Raw genomic sequence first — 12,160 nt, 5'->3', positions numbered from 1 at the left:
TAACTAGGCAGGGGGGAGTTCTGCAGTTCAATCTAAGGTCCTGGTGAGATAGCTCATATGTTTATTCTCAGATTGAGTTAAAATATCTTACAAAATAAAGCTTGTAGTATGAATAATTAGGAAAAGAAATTTGAAGTCAGCTTTCTCATTCTATTTTTGATTTTTAGACTAAACTTTACATTTTGGCAACCATTCCAACTTCTATTCTTGTTTGCTGAACTACTGCAAAGAAACATGAGAGGCATAGATGCCGTCTGTAAAATAAGCGTATTACAGCAGTAAATAAAAACCTTGTCTACAGACAACCAGGTCTTGATTACTTAAACCAACTTAGTTAAACCCTTGCAAATTTTCATGGCTCTGGTTCCATTTTCGTTGATATTAGCTTTGCATAATATATGATCACCTGTCAGTGCAAGCCTGATGGGATCTGGCATGACTGCATAATTTTAGCTAATGCTTAATAACCAAATATATAAGATATAATCTTCATGTTGTGCAGTAAGCCAATCTGATGAAGTCTTCTGAAACAGAGTTTTGGATTCTTTTTCATTACACTTTTAATGGGCAGAATTAATTTGTACTTGTTCAACACTGAGATTTATACGACAACCTTATTACCTTTATTTTTTGTTATGAGGTGCCCTAAAACCAGATTAATAATCTTGCAGCAGCACCACAACCTTACACCGAAGAAATTACACACAGTCCTGCAGCCATCTGCCCTGGTTTAACTAAACTAGTTTCAAATTACACTCCATTAAAATCAGTGCAGATGTGTCTTGTCAAACACAAAGAATCGCACATCCTATTTCTGGAAGATGTATGAAGGCAGGACAGAAGCAAGATGTCTGCTCAATCACTGCCTTCACATTCAAGGCCTTGAAAATGGAAGCAGAAATAATTTCAAGCTGTGATTCACACACCCCATCTTTGCAGGGACAAGAATTATTAAGCAAAGTCTACCGTAGCTAAATACCAGAATCAGAAGCCAAAGAAAGTTTTCAGCTTCCCTTTATCCCAGGCTCAAGGGAAATATTAGCCCTTTTGGATGAGAAGGAAAGTCGCAAATGGATACCCCAAATGGTCCAAAATCAGCAGGCGTGTAGTACTGTTCTACTGCAATAATTTGGATTCTGACCTAAGAGCTGTGAACACTTGCCTTTGGACGCACTGCTTAACACCCATGGCATTCTAGCTTTGCATCTCCAGACCCATTACCTCATGAAACAAAACATTACCGAGCAGGTTGAATTCTCCACTATTTTCCAAAACAGAAATAGAAGAACAAAGTAGGCACATTTTTAAGCTGCTGTCCATAAAAATATACCCAGTTATTACCATGCCATTATAGTATGGGGGAGAGGAGAGGAAAACCACACATATGTGAACAGAGAACTTACTGCAAATTGAAGTTACAAACCCCAAATCTAGAAAAAATTACTTTCCCTTTCCAGTCATCTTCCCTTCTCTCACTTCAATTTACATTCATGCAGATCTGAAAGCTAGTTCCTCTCCAATAACCAAAATATACTAGTGAGGGGTCAGAACTGGTACAGTATCAACAATGTGAGGAAAATCATGCAAACTGTCCTGGAGGGAACGCAGGAAAGAAAACAGAGGAATAAGAGCTTCAGATCACACTTTTAGCTTTGGGAAAAATAAACAAAATCCCAAAACATTCTCTGTCTCCTTCATTTTTTCCCGTGCTTTTACCCTTTTCTGTATGCAAACAATTTTTAAGTTTTACTGCTTGTTACCTTTTTTTTTTTTTTTCCCCCCACACAGGCCACAGAGAAAAAGGAAAGATAGAGGAGTTACAAAGCATCTTTGTTGTTACTAAGTACTCTGAAAATATGAGCAAGGGAGGCGGTTAAAGCAGAGGCATTATGGAAGCAAATCAAAGTAGAAAGGTCTGCAATTCCAATAGGCACAATTTTTCAGAAATAATCACATTGTTAGGCAAACCTCTACCCATTGATTGGTTAAGGACTTTGATTAATCAACCAATCACTGCTCAGGGATTGATGAACCTTGTCAACATTTAGAAAAAATATGCAGATGAGATTCCCCGTAGCCAAAGGACAGACTAATATGAAAAAACCAGAGTTACGCATCAGTAACTGCACAAGAGCTTTTGCTTCCACTGAAGCAATTCAGTCCCGCATAATATTAAAATGAGAACTTTTCTTTCGACTACTTGGTTTTCAAGCTGGGGCAAACAAATAAAATAAGTAAGAAACACCGCCAGTGTGTCTCACTTCTGGAGCAGGAACACATAAGCCTTTTAACTGTGTTAGAGATTAAAAGCCGTTGTTTTAAATATCCGTGGAAAGTTTAGATACACTCTGAGGATGAATGAAAGACTAGCAGGCCATAGTCACTCTCTCACAAGGATTTACCAAGCCTATCTTTTATCAACGTGATAAATAAGAGCTGCAAGCAGAGAGAGACAGATGAGGCCACTCATGCTACCTCCACAATCCAACAGTGTTTTCTAAGAAAGGAAAGAAATTACACATTATTTTTCCTTACTATACAAATATAACATTTAGAGAAATACCCCTTTCCTTTAAAGAGAAATATCACCCCACAGAAGCCATATCTCACACACAAACTGAAACAGGATGAAATACCTTCCCAGCAACGAAGCCTGGAGCTGAGCAGGCTTTACAGGAGCAGCACGGAGCCTGGCTGCCCTGCCATCACACAACTAGACCCCACGGCCACCCACACTTACAAGCCCCTGTTTCTCAGGCTCGCTCCTGCGCCCTGCCCCCCCCCCCAGCCTCTGGCACTGGGGCTTTTCCAGTTGTGCAGAGATCCCCTCTACAGTGTGGAGGTGCTGACACATGCTCCTTGTTCTGCCTGGCCCAGCGTAACTGCTGAGCTTTTCAGCATGAAAGGCAGGTGTCTTACTGTTCAAAATGTGCCTATTTGTTGACAAGATGAGCCTAACCAGAACCGTAAGTCCAATCACCCCACAAATTACTAGCCTTTCATAATCCTAAGTAACTGACAGTCAGGTTTCTGCCTTCAGTGAAGGATCATGTGCCAAGGTTGCAGTGTGGCCCAGGCCCCCTCTGGTTCATTTAACTCTTTCCATGGCTTTTCCCTAGTGTTAAAAAATGCTGCTTCCCACCTTGGGATGCTAAAATCCTGTTTATTATTGTGTCTGGTCCCAAACTGGACTGCCCGACCAGTCATAGAATCACAGAATAGTTTGGGTCAGAAAGTTAAAGCTCATCTAGTCCAGCCCCCCTGCAGGGAGCAGGGACATCTTTAGCTGGATCAGGTTGCTCAGAGCCTCATCCAGCCTGGCCTTCAATGTTTCCAGGGATGGGGCTTCTACCACCTCTTTGGGCAGCCTGCTCCAGTGTTTCACCACCCTCATTGTAAAAAAAAGTCTTCTATCTAGTCTAAATCTACTCTCTTTCAGTTTAAAATCATTACTTCCTTCCAGGCCCTGCTGTCATCACAGCCATCAGTGAGTGTGCTGAAAGTCATTTGTGTGATACTCACAGTCACTTCAGAACTGCATTTTCCTCTTATGCCTGCAATATTTTGGAAAAAACCAGAAGGGGTGGGGTGGCAGAAAGCCACACACTCCCCACAAACACCTCCAACAGCACTGTGCCTCGGACACCCTGCGGCTGCTGACTTAGAGCCACTGCAGAGGGGCCAGCAGCCAAGTAGAGCCCCCACCACCACCTGGGCTTTGCAGTCCCTGTCCCGCTTTTCCCCGCCAGACCACCACCAGGGACACCAGGCTCGTCCTGCACCACAGGGGAATAACACACCTGTTGACACAGTCTTCCCAAAGCACGGTGGTCTCCCTGGTTTAAACCCCCACGTGTGAGAAGGTCCCCCTCAGCACGACCAAGGCCGCTGAGGGAGCTTCTGAGGGCGGCAGAAGGCTCGCTGCAGTGCAGTGGCATGGCTCCTCTGCCTTTCCCAGACCCCGTGTGCCAAACGCAGCTAATTAATGCGTACAAGACCAGGCGAAGTTGCAGCTTTTTGAAGGCAGCAGGAAGGCAGCTGTGGAGCCTGCTGTGTGTGCCAGCTGCAAAAGGATCATGGTCAAGGCATGCGAACTTGCAAGCGCAGCCTCAAGGCACCATCAAAAGCCTGCTCCTGGCCGTCCTGGCTGAAGTTCATTTTGCCCAAGATCTCCCACTTCACAGCCCAAAGAGGGTCACGTTTCCCATGTACAGCTTGCACTTGCACCACAGCCCCAGCAAAACAAGGGTGAACTCACCCAGTCAGCCCCAACCCTCTGAAAATCTGACACAGCCTCACACCCTAGACTGTGCTCATTCTGGGGTCCTGGTGTGTCCAGTCTGCATGGGTACACGGAGTGCCACAGAATGAGCCAACAACAACAACAAAAAAAGAAATTAAGACAATTGAAGTTCCTCTCCAGACAAGTTTAGGGCTTTTTGCAACTCCTTTTGCTCCCACCCCAGCCTGTTTCACCATCCTTGTAGCCCAAACACCTCAGCTGCTCTGGCCTGTGGGTGCCAGAGGCATTAGCTGCATGCATACATTGTAGTTAAGCCATTCTGTCTGGTGGGGTGCCTGTGGTAAGACACTTCCAAACTGGTCAAAAACACAGCTAGGAAGGTTTAAAATTGTGAATACTGCAAAATAACAGTATGTCAAAACCAAGTTTTCAATTAGCTCAGAGCAGTAGGCATCCTGCTGCAAGGCTCTGGAGTTCAGCAGTTGGGAGCAGCTGTACTGGGGAAACAGCCAGAAATTTTGTCACTGCCTTTTAGCAAGAACTGGGCTGGTCACTCAGCTCCCAAGGCCTGTGCCAAGAAGGCAAAAGAAGGTTATAATGCAGAGGATTTGAAACACAGTACACCACCAGCATTTGAAATGGATAAAACCTAGCGGAGTGTGAGCTGCAACTCAAAGTTTGTTATTTGCTTTGCTGGACCCTCCCAGACACTTTTGAAAGAAGGGACAACACTCAGATGGGATTTTCCCTCCCACTTTGAGATAATCTTTGGAAGCAACACATGAAAAGCTGAAAGGACAATTCCTGCTGGTGTGAGAAGAGGCTGAGCCTCTTTACGTGGTACATTTAGTAATGCATTCTTTAAAGACACGTGTAGGGAGGGGCGGGCAGTTTTTGGCTATGTTATTTTTTCCCAAAAGGAACTCAATTACAGGAACCTCCTGTAATCTCAGTAGGGCTGGAAACCAAGTGTGGCTGGTTTATCTGGGAACCCTATGTACCTTTTTTTTTTTTTACTCAACCTAAATTATTTCTCCCTTAAAGCAGCTTGCTCTAGGAGGCTAAGCACTGATTATCAGTTCAAACGATTCCTTTTTCTATCTTCTGAACTTATTCTGGGAATATAACTTTGTATGTGGATTGATATCTGAACTCCTGTTTTTAAAGATATAATCAATATCTGTATTAATAGAGCATATGCTTTTCTTGTCTTTAATAAATTGAAACTTCATCATATTAACGTTGACGCAGGTCAATATTACAGCTCACCTTTAGAAGCATGGTCTTGTCTTTCTGAACATTTTAGACCCAGCTTCAAATCACTCTCCATTAGTATTTTCCCCGAACTAGTTCAACTCTGCCTAATGGCCACTGCCCAGATCTTAAGGCTACGTATGTAACTTCCTCTCTCCTTTAAAGATCTGGGTTGAACTTCTGTCTCCCCTCAACATTTTTTATGGAAAAAGCCATTTATGTGGAAGCTTTTATATGAAACCAGATCATTTATATGGAAACATTTATATACCATTTAATAAATTTTCCAGTGTTTGCTCAGTATTTTGAAAACTGTAGTTGTACGGTAGCATCAGTCACATCTTCAGTTTATTAGATTATTTCTAAACTGGATTCTATACAAGCCACTGAGCTTAAATGAAATTTAGAGGAAGCATCTAATACTTTCCCTCAGTAGATTCATGTTCAATATCTCTTCTTGTTCTTTTATTATTTAATATTTACTTTTTTAGTACTGCAGATCATGAGAACTTTCCAGGACATCTGAAATAGACGTTCATTTGAAAGCCGATTTGATATGCATTTGATTGGATTCACACACCAAAAATCTGAATTAAAAGACTTTTTTCCCCAGTTTTCTATTGTTTCTCCATTTATTCCTGCTGCTTTTTCACACTAATGTGGCATGTTTTTGCGCATATGTAAAAGATGCCTGGTTTTCAGACAGAGTAAGCTACCGAATTTATAATTCAGGTGTTTTAACTTCAGATCTAATACCTTACATCTGCAAGTAATGTTTTGAGAGGTTCTCTCTTCAGTTACCTATCCAAGCATGGCAGGATGCTCCTAACTTAGTTACCACAGTTAGACAGGATGAATACAGGCTGGTGCTGTGAAAGTTAAAAGAAAGTCACCCCAAACTCCACCACCTCTTGGTATCAGAGAAGCGATGGCAGAAAACCCTCTTCCTCCTTCTTAGCAAGGGTGGGAGGGAGGGGTTCTGTGCACTGGTTGGGGACTGGGAACTTGCCCACGTACGTCCATGCGGTGCCTTTTGAACCAATGAAGATGCACTGATTTGAATTAAGTGATAGTAGCCCTGCTTTCAAAGATTTTTCACATTATGGTTGCTTTTATAAAAAGAAGGAACAAACAAACAAACCAACTCACATGAAACACTTGCCATAGCAATGGTCCTGACCATATATAGCCTTTCAGAATTGCTAATGACATATTTTGAACCATCACTGCAGTAACACAGGGTGAACATAATGAATCAAGTGCAGCTGCCAGGGTTCCCTTTGACTTTTTACTGGCTTATTTGCTTCCCTTTGTGTGGGCACATTTTTAACAGCGTAGACAGCTAAATCAATGGCCAGTCAACTATTGATCCCTGGCTAGTTTCACTCTCTTGTTGAGCAGCACACCAAAAGGCTTACAAGACTGCACAGAAAGCCTAAACTTTACATGGATTTTATTAGTGCACTAAGTACTGATAATCCAACAGATACAGTAGGACACTGGTAAAAGCAATGTTGGCCACCTTGTCAAGAGTCCTTGACAGCAGGCACTGCTGCAAGCACTAGCTATCTCCTCAACCAAGACTGTGTCTAAACACTCAAGATTCCGTAGAGAAAGTACTGAAGAGCAGAGGACACTGGGGTATTCAAAGAGGCTTATTTTGCTTAGGTACCTTCAAAAGAATCTGTGTGTTGTTTGATGGCCTTCCAAAGGCTCCAATACATAAAGATTTAACATCTCAGGATGTTAAATCTCTCTTTCATCCTGTCACATCTACTTCTCAGTAGTCACTGTGCCTTTTTAGACTGAGTGTTGACTATGTTTCATAAATTATCTTTCTTCTGTACCCAACCCTGCACAACTTTTACACTACAAGGGTTAAAAATTTATTAGCAATGTGTTTTTTCTATAGCGCTGCAGGAGATTTGGCCTCAGCATAATTATGCAACTATTGCACAGCAATAATTAAGCCCAATCCATCAAACATTATAAATATAGCTAAAAGTAAACCTGCAGCATGCATTTTCTGTATAAGCCTGATTGTCAACATGTCATGTCAAAAGCCTGTTAACGACAACCAGGACACTTTCTGAAAAGACACAGTGGTTCTGCACATGAACACGGAGTAAGTGTTATTCTGAAGAAAAGCATTTTCCCAATGATTTTAAAAAGTATTTTATTGTTATTTGCATAAGTAAATTTAAGCATTTCTGAGCTTTATAATGACCCAAGAAAAGAACTCCTGCCGTTAGAAATCCTTTGCCCAGGATCATCTAGCCAGAAAAGAGAGATGTGACTTAGGCACAAAGCCTTTCTGTGCCTTCACTGAAACATTCTGCTTGCAGTTACTTCTTAAACAAGGCATAACCTAAATTGACTCTACCAAATTTTGTCAAAAAATTGCAAACAAGCAAATTCCTAAATACCATGAAAAAGAACAAAAGTATCTGTATGAGCTCCACAGTGCAGTATTATTTATAAGCACTGTTTTAATTAAAACCATGAACTTGGAGTTCACAGTTTATATATGCCCAGGATTTCTTCTCACTGTGCAAACTCTCACTGTGCTGTGGTGTGTAAGCTGGACTCAACTTTCTTTTAATTAAGTTTGTTCATGGACAGCACAGCATTTACAGAAGCTAAATATTGCTGGAACCAAATTGTTATTGGTCTGTCCAGCACAGAGCTGCTGCAGAACCTTCCATCATGCATTTCATCTGCCAATGGTGATTTGATTTGCCCTTCATCTTTTCTGACAAATATGGACTTGAGTTGCTATGGTCGCTGCCTTCAGAGCATTGTATAAGATATATGGTACCACCTTGTATTTCCACAAAATACAATCATAACCAGAACTATCACAGACTGATATAAAAATCTATTTTTTCATACTTCTTCCATTACAAGGTGAGATATTTAGAATTCTTTACTTCTTAGTTTTCCTAGAAATAAATTTCCACAGATTCCAACTCGCACAACTGCAGCCTAAATGGTAGCTCAACCTCTGCAAAAATCATTGTCACTCTACCTTTGAAGGTGTTCAGTTGCCTCCATATTCTCTTTCACAATGTTTTAACGACTGCTTTGCTATTTATATTGCTGTTAAGTAAGAATCAATTAATTACCTCAGATTATCTGAAGGCTGTCTACAACAATTTCTGACAATGCTACATAATCTCCTAGCCGTGAACCCTAAACTAGAAACTCACTGACAACCTCTGGAAGCAAAAAGCTGATTCGCCAGATGAGTTGCAATCTAAGTTGAACACCTTACCTATTTATTTTGATTTGCCATTGTGTCCTAGTGAACTTAAGACACAGTGTCCTACTGCATGTTAGACAATATTGCATCAAGTATGTTTATTTGCTTTATGCTACACTGGGTTAATGACATGCTGACTGACATATATTTTCCAGGATTTTCTTACCAATATTTAGACAGGAGTCAAGTCCTTTGCCCCTCCACAGAATCAACGAACCTTGCAATTTAACTCCTACTATTCACATTCTCATTGAATTGTGTTGTACGTGATACTGTCCCACAGAAAGGGTGCATTTGTACATATGCATGGATATACTTACACAGAGAGGTCACAAAAGAGATTATTTGTTTTGCAGAGGAATAGCATGAAATAAGGCTGCAGTATAAACTTTCCATTATCAGTAACAGAGGAAAGAAAACTAATTCAAGCTAAAAGTAACGTATGCACTAAATCAATAAAATTAAGTTACACAGTTTAACTTAAAAGTGCTTTTAAAAAAGATCTTAGAATTATGCACAAAAACCATCCTGTTATCACGGATTCTTGTCATTATTTATCAATTTGAAAACCATGGTACACACAAACAGTAAGTATTTAGTAGCACTGCTTACTTTAGTTCTTTTAAAGAGATCTGCAGTTGCCAGTGACACTGACTTGTTGAAATGCAATTTTTTTAAAATGTAAAATATTCAGTGCAAAAATATCCAATTGTAATAATACCTGAAAAAGAAAATTACGATTAGTTTTGCTCTACTTAAAATCATAATACTCCCAAACACCTGACAAACACAGAGAGTTTCAAGATAGAACTCAGACAACATAAAACCCTTTCAAGAATTCTACTGTTCTGCTTTGCATAAACTTAAATCTGGAAAGTTATTATAACAGATCCTGAAAAGCTGGATTTGTGTAGAAAGCAATGGAGATTCTAGAGTAAATGGTTAAAATTATTACAAAATTTCTAGATCTTGCTTTTTTAGTCTACATTTGTCAAGGTGGCAACTCTCAAGCCATGATCTGGTGACTCCTGGAGCTCACTGGGCTGCACTACTTTCTTACCTCAAAGTTTCAAGTAGAATGTCTCTGTTCTCATGACAGTAACACTGGATCAAAAGGATTACAAATAGTAATGGAAATAAATGGTTTTCTCCCTAAACTATATCAGGATACAATAATACCACTTGCTCAGTGCAGACAGAATCTGGCATTGTAGAGGAAAAACTTGGGTTCCTCAAAATGAAGATTTAAAGCATTTAGATCAACCTACAGATTAACCCCTCCTACATACTTTGTGGAGACTGTGCCAGGTGTTAGAGCAGAGGTTGCACGTTGCTCCTCAAGCTCAGAAGAGGAAGCAATGAGACTTTCTAAACAACAGGAGTGTGGCAAAGGGGAGGGTTTTACCATCTGATCTTGCAGTGGCCACAGGACATCATAATGAAGCAGCAGAGGCACAAGTTATGAGATGTTTTCATGCACACGTAAACAGTACTTGCCCAGGGTGGCTTTAGGAATTTCTGTCCTCTATTCCTAGCAACTGTTCTCTCTAAGGAGAGAGTATTTGCTCTGTCATGGCCTGAGCCTTCTCTGAGTCCTACAGCAAAATTTTCACTGGTCATACATGGCAATATCAGGATCTGTGCTTGAAAAACACTTTCAGAAATATATTCAGATCAATAAAGATGCAAAAACCCAAGTGGTTGCATCTCTTCTGATGATTATCATGCATTTATTGTCTGCCTTTAATGTTTCCTTTCAAAGCTGCCAGCAAAATGAAGACAACATGATTTGAAATGCTACATACACACACACTGGGTTAAATTATTAACAATATTGCATCTATCTGTAGATCAATAAGAGGCATTTCTCTTCAGAAGCTTTTCTAGGTTGGGGCTAAGTCAGCAAACTCAGATTTCTTAATGTAAAATTCAAAGCCTTAGCATTTAACTGTCTACACTTGCACTGGAAAAAAAGAGTGTAGCTATTAACGGCAGTAAATTATCAGCACTGGGAAAGCATTAGAAGCTTTAACAGGACTTTTTGGGACAGTATAATGCTTTTTAATATTTGACCTATTGACCCAAAGGTGAATTCAAGCAGCACACAGATCCCATGTGATTGCTTGTGAAGAAAACGGAACGCTTTCTTTTGTCATGTTTTACGTTACTTCCTATAAACTATAAATGAAGTCAGAATTTTTTTGTCTGGGAATTCCTGTTGGGATAAAGGTTGAGGTCTACTTAGCCTGAGTCCATACAAACTGCTAGTGAACAGTTATTCATTTTGATGCAGATGCCAGAAATGGAAACCTACTGGTCCTTGAGGATGCATCAATTTTCAGGGAGTCTGGATTCTTTTAACTACTACAGAAACTTAAGAAAAAAATCTACATAGATACTGCTTAAGGAAAACAAATTCCACCATAAAACACAGCCTTGACAGTTTTATTTTGAGAAATCTGTATTTAACACAGACAAAAATACCATTCCCATTTAAGATCAGGCACAACTCACAAAACATGCACTGCAGAAATATATACATTTTTCCTAAGTGTATCAGATATAAAAAGGCAATCAAGTCATGTTTCAAATGTGACAAGGGATGATTATCGCTCAGAAGCATGACAGACACAGCAATACCATATTCTCCCTGTCTGTGGAATTCCTAGTGCTGAGTCAGCAAGTCTCAGCAGAGGGTTAGCAAAAAGGCCTTGAAATACTCCGTTTCCACCCCCACAGATGAAAATGAGGAAATATTATTAGTAAGTGATGAAATTGAAACTTTGCTTTATTTAAAAAAGATACTAAAATAGAACAAAAAGGCAGTCTTGAATTGCTGTGATTACGACTGCTGAATCTCCCCACACAGAAGCAGCTGAGCTGTCTGTGCTCTCCTCAGCACTCATCAGAGCAACTCTTGCTCCCTGTGACGAGACTGCCCTGGTAAATGAAGTTGAGATTAGGGTCCAGTGTCAGGAAAGCAACGAAAACGGGTTAATGATGGGGCTAAAATCCTGCCTCTTTGCCAAATCAAACAGGCATTCTCCCATGCTGTCCAGGCTGCAGTACCAGCAGTGCTGGCACTATCCCACCGTGGTTTTGCTGCCAGAGAAGTCCACTGCTCCACAGCTGCAGTCAATGTTAAAAAGCAGAGCCTAGACAGCAGGTATCCTGAAGAAGGGATTGGGAGACGTGGGACCAACCTCTCTCCCTGCTCTGTCCTCAGCTAACCTGGGGCTGTGACCAGCTCCAGGGGAGCAGCAGAGGCTACAACTAATGAACAAGAAAAGCATAGCAATGACACGAGACAAATCAATAACCCATGGTGGCCACTGGACAAGCAGCAGCAGAATAGACATCACATCAGTCTCCAGACGAAAAAGATAGGGAAAAGGGGCCAG

At 40.8% G+C, this 12,160-nt stretch overlaps 1 protein-coding gene across 1 annotated transcript in view; it reads right to left on the bottom strand.

Moving 5' to 3' along the window:
* Positions 1 to 12,160, bottom strand: part of RBMS3 (RNA binding motif single stranded interacting protein 3) — a 709,828-nt gene that overhangs the window by 148,180 nt on the left and 549,488 nt on the right. The gene's annotated exons all lie outside the window — the stretch shown is intronic.

This window comes from Leptosomus discolor, chromosome 7 (assembly GCF_034619465.1).
Source record: "Leptosomus discolor isolate bLepDis1 chromosome 7, bLepDis1.hap2, whole genome shotgun sequence".
NCBI classification, from domain to species: domain Eukaryota; kingdom Metazoa; phylum Chordata; class Aves; order Leptosomiformes; family Leptosomidae; genus Leptosomus; species Leptosomus discolor.
The sequence above is the reverse complement of the archived record's forward strand: the minus strand, read 5'-3'. Positions and strand labels throughout refer to the sequence as shown.